The following is a 14,526-nucleotide window of genomic DNA, read 5'->3' on the forward strand; positions in this document are numbered from 1 at the left end:
CCGCGGGACTCGAGCAAGGCCGTCACTTCTCTGAGGGGCACCTCACACACGCCAGGGCCAGCAGTGAGGCCCAGGCTGATGGCTGTGGCTGGACAAAATGCTATCGTGCTAAAGTCTCTTCTTCACACATTCATCACTGCTGGCAGCTCTCAGGGGGCAGAGGGCCCCGCACCTCACGCATCCCCCATCAAACCCCTCAAAGCGTTTTGGGGAGGCGCCCGGTGCCACAGGCAGGTGGCCCCGCTGAGGAGAGGGCTGCCAGGGCCCTGCTGAGGTGGGCACGGCCGTGTTGAGGAGATGGATGCCAACAGCAGCGTGGGGAGATGGCCACCAGCGGGCCCTGAGGAGATGGGCACTGCCCTGCTGAGGAAATGGCCGCCAGCGTGCTGAGGAGATGGCCGCCAGGGCCCGCTGAGGAAATGGACGCTGTTTTCTTGAGGTAAACGGATGCCCCTGTGGGAAAATGGCCCCCAGGGCCCGCTGAGGAAATGGACGCTGTTTTCTTGAGGTAAACAGATGCCCCTGTGGGAAAATGGCCCCCAGGGCCTGCTGAGGAGGAGGCTGACAGGGCCCTGCTGAGGAAATGGATGCCAGCGGCCCCCTGAGGAGATGACCAGCAGGGCCCTCCTGAGGCGGGCGCTGCCATGTTGAGGTGGACACCAACGGCCTGCTGGGGAAATGGCCTCCAGGGCCTGCTGAGGAGATGGGCACTGCCCTGCTGAAGAAATGCTCCTCTGGAGAGATGGCCGCCGGGTCTCTGCTGAGGAAATGACTGCTGATGCCCCACTGAGGAAATGGCCACCAGTGCAGCGGGAAGAAGACACCAGGTAACTCCAGGGTACTGCATGGTGGCCTCACAGGGCTGCAGGGTGGTCCAAACAGACTCTTCTTTGGGGTCCTTCATGAGTAAAGATGAGCCACATAAGCCCTTTTTTTTCCCTCATATTGACAAAACAGGGAGTAGGTCCTTGATTGTTGCTTTACTGTGGGTTTAAATTGTCCATTTCATACAGTTATAAAACCTTCACAAAGTAAGGAGTGACTGTACAGAGAAAAATCCTAGAGCCATCACACCCTGCTTAAACAAGAAGGTGCCATTCACCAGCAAAGAAAAAGCCATGCTGTACTGAAATGCCTCCCCAGCCATGGCTGCTTTCTTCAGACGCTGATTTACAGGAAAAGGTTGAACTATTTGAAATAATTAACTTATTTAATGAATTGAGCTTCATACTTAGGTTTCAAATTGTCATTGAATATGCTCAGAGTTTTGCAAACATACTTGCAATTATTTCAGAAGTGGCTGATAAGAGTTGTCACCCAATGCATTTCTCATTAATTGTTTGCTGCTCTGCTTGGAAAGCAGGCTGTTGTACCTGCATGCCTTATTGCTCAACTTTTCTGGTATTTCCTCAGAATACCCAGAACCCTTTTTTAGCTAGTTGTTTGAACAGTTCCTCTACGAATAGCCACATGAATATGATATATCCACATACACACGGAGATATTAGCCACATTTGAGTGTTCTGAATGTTTCTTTCTCTTTAGCTATAAACCAGCCAATGTGAGTATTTGCAGAATAATGGAAGAGGATCTGTTTGGAAGTGGAGCTACCATTAAAAATAAGTGGTTTTGTTTTTATGCAACTATTATCCCCTTTTCTCCTCCAGCTTACATTCAAGAAGTGCAGGGGTATTAAATATTGTGCTAATGTGTGATCATGCTCTATCAAAAAATAACACTTACAGTGTTAAAAATATGTAATTCTGACATTCATTTGTGTGATAAAAATGTTTTTCATTAATGTAATAACAATGGCCGCATGAAGACGCTGTGGAAGCTCCTTGTGCTAGGACTATGAGGTCCTGGGCATGGTTCAGTGGGAACGAAGGAGCATGGTATAGATCCTATCGATTCTCCTCTACAGGAACAGGAAAATAGTGTCAATCTATACGTGACAAGTCATGCTGTCAGTTTATGGGGGCTGCGTTTTTCATTGCAATGTGAAAAATTCCCAGAGTCTAGAGTCCTTCATCAACTGTGCGTTTGTATATATAAATAAGAAACAGATAATTCCTTTCTACTAAGTGTAGCTCCCAGAATGCAGATATATTTTTCATATCCACTTCCTTTCCCAAACACTTTTTCTTTCAGAAATTAAAAGCATATGAATTCAAAAGTATCTCAGAGAAGCAGCCAAAAATCAGGTCATAGGCACACTCAGATGGTGGAGTCTCTATTACCGCTGTTGTTTGAATTGAGGAGATAAAAATCTCACTGAGTGGCTTTGCATTCTCTGACTTCAAACAATGCTGTTAAAACAGAGCAGAATTCTTAAGATTCCTGAGCAAAGCAAGGAAGGTTGCTTCTCCTTCTTCTGCTTTAACTCTTCTCTTCAAAGTCCTGGAGTCTTTGGGGTGTGGTATCTTATTTTACTGCTTGCTTTATAATAAGGATAAAGGGGTTATGGTGTTGGAGTTAAATATCACTTAAGAACTTCAAAGCTGCTCCTTTGAGAGGAGGGTCTTTGACTTTACATCTGGGTGGAGGACACACATGGAAAGGGTTACCATGAGAAACAGTCTTTCCCAGCTGCTGCCTGTCTTAAATTACTGTAGCAGGAGCAGCCACAGTCACTTACTTATGCCAAACATTGTTTTTTGGCATATTTCAGCCTGCTCAGTTCCTTGCAGGAATTCCCACAAGAGTGGAAGGGATTTCCAGCTTGTTGAAACCTCTTTTAAACAATGCGAGATGGCTCTGGCTGTTTCTCTAGCTTAAGTCAAGACTGGAAAATGGAATCTTCCAAAGTCAACAGCCATGTTAAGTATGAAAGGGGCTTGCCTGAGCTTGTGGAAACAGTTGTCTCCACACTTTGAGTAACTCTCTGTTTTTTTGACGTGAGAGACCCCTGTCTTTTGCATTAGATGTCTGTGTAGCTTAAATCATGTGGTAGCTGTGCTTTTGTCTTTTCTGTATTGTTGTTGTTATTGTTATTCTGTCAGCAAATCATTTTAGGTTTTTCTTAACTTCAGCTTTTCTATTTTTCACAAACTCACTAGACAGGTAGGACAAAAAGAAAAGCCCGAGCCCAGCTCCTCCTCAGTCTAACAGCTTAGCAAGGAAAATGTGTTTTAATTATATTCAGCTCCTGCACAAAGGGCTTAGTCACTCAAAGTTAATAAGGCGTAATGGCTTCCCGCCCCACAGAGCGCTCAACCTGCCATGCAGCTCCTGCTCTGAGGCAGCCATGTGATGGACAGAGTTGGGAAAGGCAGCAGCAGGAACGGCTTTGAGGATAATTGTTAGCAGATCTGAGTGTCTTAGATTTCACTTGTTCATTTGAAAACAACCAAGGCCCCTTTAACAGCACTCAGGAAAATCTCTCAGAAGAGCGGACTCCTGCTCCCAACAATTACTAGCACCATGTCTTCATTATGTTAGCTGTAATGACAGTTCCAGCTGCCTTTGATCTGTTGATGCATGGCCTGGCCTGCTGTTATTCTGCAGGGGATGGCACCAGCATGCCGCTGGATGCCTGGGCAGGTAACAGTCTGCTCCGTGTTTCCCATAGATTTGCTAGCCTAGTCTGGATTGAAACGGGAACTGCAGGAGACAGGTTCCCTCCAGTCCTTTCGGCTCTTGCTGTGGAGGGATGACAGCGACAGCTCTCCCTGCTTGCTGCTAGCCTGGCACAGCCCAAGAAGAGGCCAGGTCGAGGAAGGTGCACAGCCGGCAGTTGCTCATGGCAACTGTAATCCCCCAGTTTTGCTAGCTTGCAGTGCCCTGCAAAGCAAGGGCTCTCACTGCTGTTGGCTCCTGCTTTTGCTGAGAGAAAGCTGGGGGGATGGAGATGTCTCTTACTGTGGGATGGCAAGAAATGAAATGGGGCCTGCAGAATAGGCTCTTTTAGTACCACTGCTTGCTGCCCCAGTGCCCATGTAGACAGCAGCAATGGGAACAGTGAGCCCAGCTCCCCAGGATCTTCCTCTCCAGCTTAGCTATCCCAGTTTGTTCTCCTAAGAGCATCATTTGGGTGAGAGGGTTTGCTTTCACCTGTATTGCAGGGAAGCCTTGAGCTGGCTCTCAATTCATCTGTTTGATGAACTGGGCATGCTTCTAGGCTAGGCACTTGACCTGAAATCTAGTTAAATTGAGATGTCTGACTAGTCTTTCACTATTAATCCTGAAAGGATACTTGAGGAAGTTACTCTGGGAGTGTACAAGTCAGGGATTGCTGCAGGAAGTTCTCTTGGCTGGAATTCAGGAGGCCAGACTAGGTAAGCACAGAGTCACAGAACAGCAGAATCATAGACTGGTTTGGGTTGAAGAGAGACCTTAAAGATCACCTAGTTCCAGTTTTTGTCCACCAGAACCCCCAAATCTCTCTCTCCATGGGGCTGCTCTCAGTGAGTTGTTCTCCCAGTCTGTGTTCGTGTCTGGGATTGCCCTGACCCAAGTGCAGCACCCTGCACCCTGCACCCTGCACTTGTGGAACCTCACTGGGTTCTTGTGGGCCCACATCTCAAGCTTGTCCAGGTCCCTTTGGATGGCATCCCTTCCCTCTGTTGTATCAGCTGCACCACTCAGCTTGGTGTCATCTGCAAACTTGCTGAGGGTGAGCTCAATCCCCCTGACTGTGTCACTGATAGAAGTATTAAACAGCACTGGTCCCAAGACAGACCCAGGGTAGGCCCAGTAGAAGAAATCTACAAACTGTCATGATGGAAGTACTGGAAATGGGTTAAAGATAAATCCTAGATAAGTTTATTCCTTTATTTTTTATTATTTGATAAGTAAACCCTTTCTTGATTGTAGTAAATGCCTTCTTAGGTGATCAAAGGAATTATTTTAAAGGACACTGCTTACTCACAAAATTCATTATGGTAATGCTCCATCATGCTTTGCCAAGCTGTTCTCGCTTTGATCTGCTGCTGCGGCCTTTTGTCTGTTTCTGCAGTTAATCTACATTTTGTTAGTGTCAGGTGTTTTTAGGTTTCACATCTCTGTTTTATATCATAGTAGCCCTACGGGATTAGAGAATCTACTTTTAGAGTTGATTTCAGCTCAAGATTTTAAAAAATCATCCATGATGAAAACATAAGGAGCTCTTGATTCCTTATTGATAAGGACCTTTAATACTTTTGAATCCCATAGTACTATCTAGTAATCTTTGATTTCTGTAATTCAGTATGCTAGTCTCATACTCGAGCAGGGATTTATTTGTCTATTTTAATGGCTCTGACTTATTTTGATAGGGAGTGTTGTGGTAATTTGTTCTTGTCAAACAATTTGGGTCGTGTTATATGACATGTTCCGTATGAGTCAAATTTGACAAAAGCCTTTTCCTTTAATATCTTCAAATTACAGCTTTTCATTGTCGGATCACTTTTGTTCTAATTTATTTTTAGTGGATGTTAGTACTTATGAATGGCAGTGAGATTGACAGCCCTAGACACTCCTGCCTACTATGAGAAGAGGACCTTGATAGCATAGACATTACTCAACAGACAGCTTGAAATATGATGCAATGACAAAAATCAATAAGATACTGTAATTCCTGGCTATGAACTGTACCCAAAGGACAGCTTAGGTCACAGGGGTGTGAGAGGAGTACTGTAGCTTTAAAGACAGAAACAACTCTTTGTAAACTGACGAGATAAAATTTTAGTGAAGTGCATGCAGCAGTCTAGAAATCTCCCGTAGTGCGGTTAGGGGTGTATTAACAGTTTTGCGTGAACAGCTTTTTCCTCAATAAATAGATAATGCATATATACAGTTGAGAGCGACTGCAGAGAAATAAGTCAATGAAGCGGTACTAACAGGGTAATTGCAACCAAACACGAACTGTTTGGGGATGACAAAAGGACAGGATTTTAGAGCTGCAGTTTTCCAGGATGCTGGAAAATTAGCATCACCCTGGTAGCTCATCTGAGAGGAGGGGTGATTCTAATTAGCACGGGAGTGTTATAATAGGAGTTCATTTAAGAAGTAGCACATAAGCCATGAAGTAAAAATCCCACAACAGTTTAGAGTTCAATATTTTTAGGGATACCAACAGCTAATACAATGGAGTTTCTTTTTGAAAAGAGGGTGACAGGCAGTAGGTGATACCATTCTGGAAAAGACCCTATGGATAAGAGAAGGATCTGGCTGAAGACTCAAACTGACGCAGAGGAACAAAACGTGATGGCAGATGAAGGTGTGTTGGCAGACACAGAGCAGAACACGTGACTTTGCTTCTCCCTCTCACTGCAGTTTCTCCTCAGAATGGGTGACCAAAAACGAGCACAGAATTCTACACCGAAACATGCCATTAATTTACAGAGTGGCATTGCAAAATATATCATTTTTTCTCTTCTGTTTCTCATCCATCATTAGTGTGTCCACTCCCCCCCCCCCCCCAGAAATGACCAGATGTTTTCCACTGAGATTATCTCAAAGATAACATACTTTTTTTTTTCCTTTTTTTTTTTTTTTTTTCAGAGTAGTTACAGCTAATTTAGGACCCAGCTGTCCAGTTAAACCTTCCAGGGCCCTAATGTGACAGAACCCAAATGTGCGTGAGGTTCAAATTCTTTCCTCCCATTTGCATCTAACTGATTTTAAAACAGCATCAGTGTTGGTTTATTGGAGTACAGGGATAGACTGCTTTGACTTTCACATTTAAGACCTTGTAAAGGGAGTTTCTCCAATCTAAACACATTCATAAGTTCAACGAGTTCTTTGACACCAGAAGGAGAGCTAGATGGCCTGGAAAATTACAACTGGAGTAACATGGGAGAAGAGGAGGCTTTCTAGTAACTCTGCACCCCGCCTGGATGAGCTAATAGTTTGGAACTACTTCAGTACTCTCGTAGACCAGGTTTATTTATGGCCAGACTGCATTTTGTGGTTTTGAAGGCATATTTATCTTCAGAAGTCTATGAACAGTTTTAGCTAGAAAAGGCTTAAAGCAGTGCTAGTTTGGATGTTTGTAATGAACCACATGAATGTCATGAAGCTGCTCCCTTCCCTTCCCTTCCCTCCCTTTTTCCCGTATGAATTTTGAGTTGAGCTTTGTGCCCAAGGGGCTTATATCAAGGTTACGCAACAGGCTTCAGCCACAGCTAGGTTCATGGGAGAGAGACATCTCTAGCTTGTAGCATTTTCCAACCAAAACCATGCAGGCGATTGTGGCATGTTTTGCCAGTGTGATCTGTAATTGGATCACTTCTGATTACTAGACATTGGATTACCTGTATATTATAAAGATAAAACCTATAAGAAGCAATAAGCCAGGCTCTTCCAAGCCTGATAACAACATGTTTTTTGCGGATCTGTAATGTTGAGGGGAAGAATAGCTGGGTGGCATTTGGATGTGGCCTGCTCTTTTGCATGCCAGTGATATCCAGAGTGACTTCTTTGGGAAATGACTTCAGCTGCCTCTGTCTGGTATTTGTGTTGTCCAGGCTTCTGGACTACCTGCATGCAGAATGCTACCTACATGGCGCTGTTTCATAAGAGAAATTGGGGAATCTTTTTCTCATTTTCAGCAGGCCTGCTTATACCTGCAGGTGGTGAACAAGGATGCTGGGGGAAGAAAAACAGCGCACAGATCTTTTAGCAGCATTTCAACAGATTTGGGAGAGTTGGAGGGAGGGGAACCACAGGGATGATGCAGTGAAAGTGCAACCACGGAAGGCATGCTCTAGCTGAGACAGTTAGTAGAAAATATGTATTTTAGGCATCAACACCAAAAGCCACAAGTGTATGTTGCGGTCAGTCTCCCTTTGGAGTGCTCTAGGTATGTAGAGTTTCTTAGCCACTAGGCTCACTGATTTAGTGACCTTTTAAATTATTTGAAGCTGGGCCTTCGCATCCGTGGGGTATCCTTTTGTGTTTGTCTTTGTGCTGGCATCCCTGGCTAACCCTGCTGGTGGAGCTGCTCTTGTGAGTGCTGCCCATCCCGTTTCAGTCGAAAGGAGGGGCATGGCTAGCAAAGGCTTGCCATTTAAGCTGTAGCAGTTCACCTGGCTAGCTTTCACTGAAGTGGTTTAGGGCACGCTCGTGTGAACAACTCAGATGATCTCCCTAAGTAGCACTGTCTTCCCAAGCTCAACAGGGAATGTGGTGGGGAAGTGCAGGTGGGAGAGTTAAATCCTGGCTGCCTTGGCCACTGTCCCCAAAGGACCTTTTTGCTTTAGACTTATCCTTCACACACACCCCAGAAATACTGGCGGATGGTAGGAGGGGGTGACATGAGGTGGTATTTTCACACACAGCCTGAATGCCTGCACGGTAGAGTCTAAGGGCTTCTTCATTCTGTTTCCCATCTGAGGCAGAAGCTGCAAGTCTGAGCCTTTCTGAGCACAGAGGTGTGTTCCTGCCCCGTTTGGCTCCCTGGCAACCCCCGACTGCCGTATGCTGCTGCAGGCAGCTGTAGTGCTCCAGCGCGTCGTCGTTTTGGTGCAAGGGTAGGGGATGGAACAGCAGTAGTTCTATAGCATGCATGCAAACTGTCTCCAGAATTAGTACTGCCCCTCTTTATTGTTACCAGTAAAATTAAACTGATGAGACAGTCATACGTGGCAGGTTTCCAGCTGTCTGCTCTTCTTTTGATGGGATGGAGGGATTGCCCTTGGAGCGAAAGGGGGTTGGATGCTTTCCAGGAGGGACAGAAAATCCTCTTGTGACCACTGTGGAACTGCAGATGAACCTACCTGCTGCTGAAGGAAGAAACTTACAGTAAATGCAGCAAAGCAGGGTGAGGGGAAATAAATCATAGATTATGGTGGAGGACATCCCCTTTCCTCTCCTCAGCAAATACAGTATTTCATCATTTGCATTCAAAAATAAATGGTGTTCATGCTTCTGCCCTGCATGCTAAATAGGAAATGTCTGACTTGTGCGTATTGGAGTCACAGGACTCTGATATATTCCTGCTCTTGGAATTCTAGTTTCGTACCGAGGAATACAGTGTGGGAGCAAATATGCCAAGAAGAATATATCCAGGCAGAAAGCAGGGACTGAAGCATTTAATGTTGCCCCAGGTCACAACATCACTTGGGAAAAATACTGTCATTAGGGCTTATCTGCGCCTGTGAGTAATGAAGTTGACAGCCTCTCCCTGTTTGCCCATGTGATGGGTAGGTTTTTAAGCTACCAACAGATTTTGAAAATCAGGCATCAAGTTGTTTTCTTTTTTGTCGTCTTTTTTTCTTGCAAACCATTGTACATATGCACTTGGAGGAAGGTAGCTGCTTTGAGCTTGCCAGGGGGAATGTGTTCTCTCCAATACAGCCTGGAGAAGATTTCATGATAAAAACTGCTTTACTCCACTCTTCAGGGAGGCTTCAAGCAAGGACACGTCTGTTTTGTTCTGTCCTTGGTTCTTCCCTGGGCAGTGACCTCACAGAGGGCTACTGCCCATCTTTAAAGGCTCTGAACACCTTGGATCAACCTCTATATGGCATTTCCAGCCTTGTTTGTCTGTTCCCTCGTACAACAGGTCTGGGGCAGGGGTGGGGGGCCTTGGCCTGTTAGGATCCAAGAGAGAGGCCGTGGTGCTGAGCCAGAGCTAGGCAGTGGATCCTGCAGTGGGGCTCACCCGTCTGTGATCACACGTATTCTACAGAGGAGAAGGGATGAGGCCAGTCCAGGGAAGTACAGAGAGCCCGAGGTAGGCAAGCTGTGTGATGGTGTTGCAGAAGGACTCAGACACTCACAGCTGGTGGGACTTGGCTGATGTTGGAGCAAGTGGCTGCTGAGGAGCTCTGCTCTTTTCTTGAACCCCAGTGCAGCACCGCCTCTAACCGGGACAGCGTGATTTCCTTCAGGTCTCCTCTAAGCCAAGCAGCAGTTAGAAACCTGCCTCGCAGCAAACCTTTTCTTTCCAGAACCAAAGGCCAAAAAATCTTTGAGTTTGGGGGTGATGGAAACAAACTAAAATCAGAAGAAACAAACGGTGATTGATACTGGGCTTTTGTTCATCCTCTGCTCTGCTTAATTTCAGCTCAAGCATTGTGGTCAATTAGTGGTAAACTGAACAGAGGGCTGTAGTTAGTAACACACACATTTCTAATCTCTGCTTCGGCTCCCTGCCTTCTCTGTTCCTTTGTGTCTGAGCAATGAACATGCTTTCAGGTGTGAAGTGCGCTGTTTCAACATCGTGACTTGCCAAAGCTGATCTCCAGTTGCATTTGGCCTTGATCTCTCATTCAGTACTTCCTAAAAAACAGAATGGAAGCTCTTAAGGAGCCCTTTTAAAATAATGCTGAGTGGTGATTTAAGAAGGAAAGGCAAGATAGGGAGGGGGAAAAAAAAAAAAAAGCATTTTCTTTCAATGTTAAGTAATGCTTCTGTGTTCTAATGGCTTTGCGAGTCAGGCAGTCACTGTTGCTTGGTCCCAGCTGGACACTAATTCCTGCTGGGAACCTTGTGGCAGCTTTCAGAGTGCTCTGAAGCTGAATCTGTAATTGTGGCTCAGAGCAGGTCAATTCTTCTTCCTTTCTGCAGTGAAACTTGGGTTCCATTACAGACATGAAGACCCCTCAGTGCACTAGCAGCATTAAAGCAGCAGTGCCTGCCAGGCACCAGAAACCAGAACTAAACAGTATGGTGGCTGGGTTTTGGATAGAAACATTAAACTAAAGGAAGGTGCAAAGAATAGAGCTCAGAATAGCTGAAAGCCTCTTTTCTTCACTTGGTCAGCCTCATATCAATGGCAATGAGGGCCTTCTTGTCCTTGGGAATATTAGGCCAAGATTAAGAGAAACTTTGAAATATTTCTCCATTTTTTTGAACTGTGGCTTGCTGCATTTTCTTCCCACTCCTGTTCCGCTACTACTTTTTCTTGCTTAGATGTGTAACTCCAGTTCAGGAGTGATCTCCTGAGCAGCTGCAGTCTCTCAGACAGTGGCACAATTTTCCTGCTGGGAGAGTAAGTGGATCATGTGGTCATACCATTCGATGGATAAAAGAGGATGGTTTGTCTGTCGTTAAACCCATGGCCAACTATAAACTGTAGAAGGATGGATCTCAGTTGTACATCTAGTCAGCAGCCAATCTCTGAGTTTGCATGTGCTGTCCGAGTATTGCACGTTTTCAACTTCTAAATGTGCTTCTTTGTCTCCCTGCTTCACCGCTGGACACACACCCACCCACAGAAGTACTTTACTTTCACACTGGTATTTCTTCTCTGTTACAAATGCTTTTGAGAAGTAAAACACTCCAAGTATTCTAATTGGAATCCAGACTGGATTGGAAAGGAGCAATTCAAAGCTGGCATTTCAGGCTTCTGCAGACGCGGGCAGGTCTTGTAAGCAGTGATGCTTATATTGCCTTCCCACAGTTCCTGTAGTGATCGTTATACCTAGAAGCATGCTTAAAAAGCAAATTGAGAGTCTGGTATAAAGCTGAGATGTCTGGCTGTTTTTTCCTCTTCCTTTTGGGAAATGAGAGTTTGTGTTTTATCACTTTTTCTGGCCTACTCAGGCTAAGAGGTGCTTTCATATTGATTTCAAAGGAGTGATGATTTAGGCATCTTTTATACTGAAATGGATGATGTCTGCTTCCACTTTAAACTGATGACATCTGTGACTTCAGAAGCTTATATTCAATATTAAGGATTTTATTATCGGGTCAGTGCTGCATTAAAGTAACTGAGACAGCTAAACTGTGCAGCAGAATTCTTCTCAGGCAGACTCAGCGTATATTTCTCTTGCCAGTGCACAGAGCACGGTCCACTAAGTTTTTGAATATCAAACCACAAGACACTGCCGCCTGCCATTTAAAAGCAGCTGTTCCCATAGGAGAGCTAGGGAGTGGTGGACAGCAGTGCAGGGATCAGATGTGCTGTCATGTTAATGGCTTGAATTTGCAGCATGGTGCTGCTGAGCAGCCTGCAGAGATGCTCTAACTCATGGTCCCTGGAGAGTGTTTGGAGGAGGGAAGTTGGGGGGGAGCAGTGTAAACAAGCCCCATTGGAAGTAAGAATAAAAGCCAAACAAAATGGGCCAGTCTTTATAGGTAAAGACTCTGCAATCTGTACGCTGAATAATGCAAGACAGCATTATCCTCAGCCTGTCACTGAGGATGTCTGTTGCATTGCAGTCATCTCCCAGAAAAGTCTACTCCCATTAATTTCAATAGAAGCCTTTACAGGGCAAGCTTATCTGCCACTGGATTTTTAACTCTGAAAAGCCTTACTAAACTAAAAATTTTAAAAAGGACATGGCTTTCTAACCCCCAACCCCCCACCCACTTTCCTAACATTTGCCTTTAAGATGATAATGAAATTGCATTCCGCTCTAGGCAGCAAACCCTTTGAAAATGTATATCCTCCCCCAAACCATTCCATTTTTCCCAAATGTGCTAGAGACATTGTCTCATGATCCGCAGTAATTATCTTGACAGGTCAATTATTAAAAAAGAAATTAAAAAATTAAATTTAAAACATGATACAGGAGCTTGGCTGCTGTTTCTCCTTTTACTGCTGTTACTCTGCAGTTTCTCTTGGCACCAATTGACACGGGAACTGCATTGCACCAGAGTGGGAAATTATCCTCCCCTATCTTGATGCCAGAGGAAAGATAACCTCTAGGCAGCTATTTCTCTCTGGATTTGTGGGCATTCAGAGCAGCAACAGCCCCTCCTGGCACACGTGTGATTACAGTACCAGGGCTAGCTGCAGTAATCTGAACAGTCATTCACTCCTCCTGGCCTGCCTGAAGGAGCTGCCTATTTAGGAAGGAAACTTGGCACGGAAGAGAAAGAGAAAGGACAGAGATAACTCTTCTTGCTTTAATGAAAGGAAGAATAGAAGTGAATGTCTTCCTTGGAGGAAGATAGATGTGAATTTCCACCTGTTAGATATTTGATCAGTTCAGTAATATCCACATATCAAACCTTACGAGGATTTTTTAAAGAATCTCTTTGAGCTCATAGGATAGTAATATATGAGTAGTGTGTACCTGCAAGATTCATACTAACAAGTAAGCGCTCTGGGGGAAGTAGTTCATCTGTTAGTTCATTTTTCTTACAAAATTGACGTTAACATGCATTATTGCCAGATAAATACTTCAGCACGTCATATAAGCAGCTATTGAGCAAGGTACCAACTGGAGCCTTTAAGCTTCTATACCACCTGAGGAATGCAACATCAGGAAGAAATTGGGTCCTCAAGGTGCCTTTCAAAGCTGACTGAGAAACTCACTTGACAAAGAATCTCCTGAAATCTTGTTCTCTGCTCTGCTTTGCTCCTCTCCTGGGTCCTGGGATAATTTGTAATTCAAGCTTGGAAAGAATCCTATGCTATTTCCCTCAGACTTATTCCTTCCATATGTGAAATCTAGTCATTTAAACACCTCATCTCCTTTCATAACTGAGGCAGGAAAAAATAGCCAATGATCACTGATTGAATCCATATTTCCATAAAGTTTCAGTTATTTTGTTTGAAGTAAAAAAAAAAAAAAAAAAAAAAAAATTAAATGAAGGTAGTTAAAGGAATTACACTTAAAAAAAATAATAATTCAGATGGTTGTGGCAAATGAATCTGTACTAATCTGGACTTGCAAATAAATCCCTAAAAACCTACTGGCCACATTCCTGGGGTGTGATATCAAGTAATGAATTTGAAACCAGAGACACGTTTAGTAGTAAGTGCTGGTTCAGCTTCACAGAGTGGGAAGCAGCCCAGAATGAGTGATGATGTATTTTGGCTTAAAGCTTTAAGAAGAGCACAGGATGAAGATTGAAATTAAGCTCCATTACCTAATTACTTGGGGCACAGTAGGAACTGAGGATGATCAGTATCTTGGAGCAGTATTTTTCAAACTTTTGGGAGCTGATCTCTTCCTCACTAAAGCCAGTCGTGCATCTTCAGTGCTGCCCCGTGTGGTTGAGGACCTCACCGTGTTTCAGGTCTTCCTAGTGCAATACTCCTTCACTGTTCTCACCGAGGAGCTGACGGTGAAATTGAAGGTGCTGCAGTTCAGTCTGCATTGGCGTGCTTTGAAATGAAAAGAGCAGGTCATGCATCTCAGAGCTGATGTTTCAGGCTCTCTGCAAACTTCAGCAGGAAATGAATTGATTACATGTGAGTTATGTTTGCAGTCTTTTTTTCACCATCTGAAGAACTACAGAAAAAAAGATGAAAGCTGAGACTAGAAAATCTTTGGAAGGCCTAAGCGTTTTTTACATCTTCCTTGAGAAATGGCAGCTACATTGCCAAGCGGTTGCAAACCGAATAACTTTTAAGCTGCTTCCACTTGATACAAAGACAGCATCTCTGCCTTCAGAAGCTCGTATCCCATTCTGAGGATGGTTTTGCTTTGTGAGTGCTGTCGCTAAGTGCAGGGAACTGAAGGGAACAGCAGAGCTTTTCCCATGAAGTTAAAGTTGGTGTTTCCTAGCCTCCTACCCAGATTCTTAAAGCAATATATTTGTTGACCAGAGACTTTCTGAAAGCAAAGGGGACCCTGGCGCATTCTGTACAGATTGTTGAGACAATGAAAACGCCGTAATTGCAGCCGCATGGTAAAACACAAA

At 44.5% G+C, this 14,526-nt stretch overlaps 1 protein-coding gene across 1 annotated transcript in view; it reads left to right on the plus strand.

Annotated features, from left to right (window-relative positions):
• Positions 1-674: 674 nt before the first annotated feature.
• RAPH1 (Ras association (RalGDS/AF-6) and pleckstrin homology domains 1) overlaps positions 675-14,526 on the plus strand; it is a 336,299-nt gene continuing 322,447 nt past the window's right edge. The window contains exon 1 of the mRNA XM_084524568.1: positions 675-827. The gene's annotated coding sequence lies outside the window, so the exon portion shown is untranslated. The remainder of the gene's footprint in view (positions 828-14,526) is intronic.

Source organism: Aythya ferina (assembly GCF_964211825.1).
Source record: "Aythya ferina genome assembly, chromosome: 6".
NCBI classification, from domain to species: Eukaryota; Metazoa; Chordata; class Aves; order Anseriformes; family Anatidae; genus Aythya; species Aythya ferina.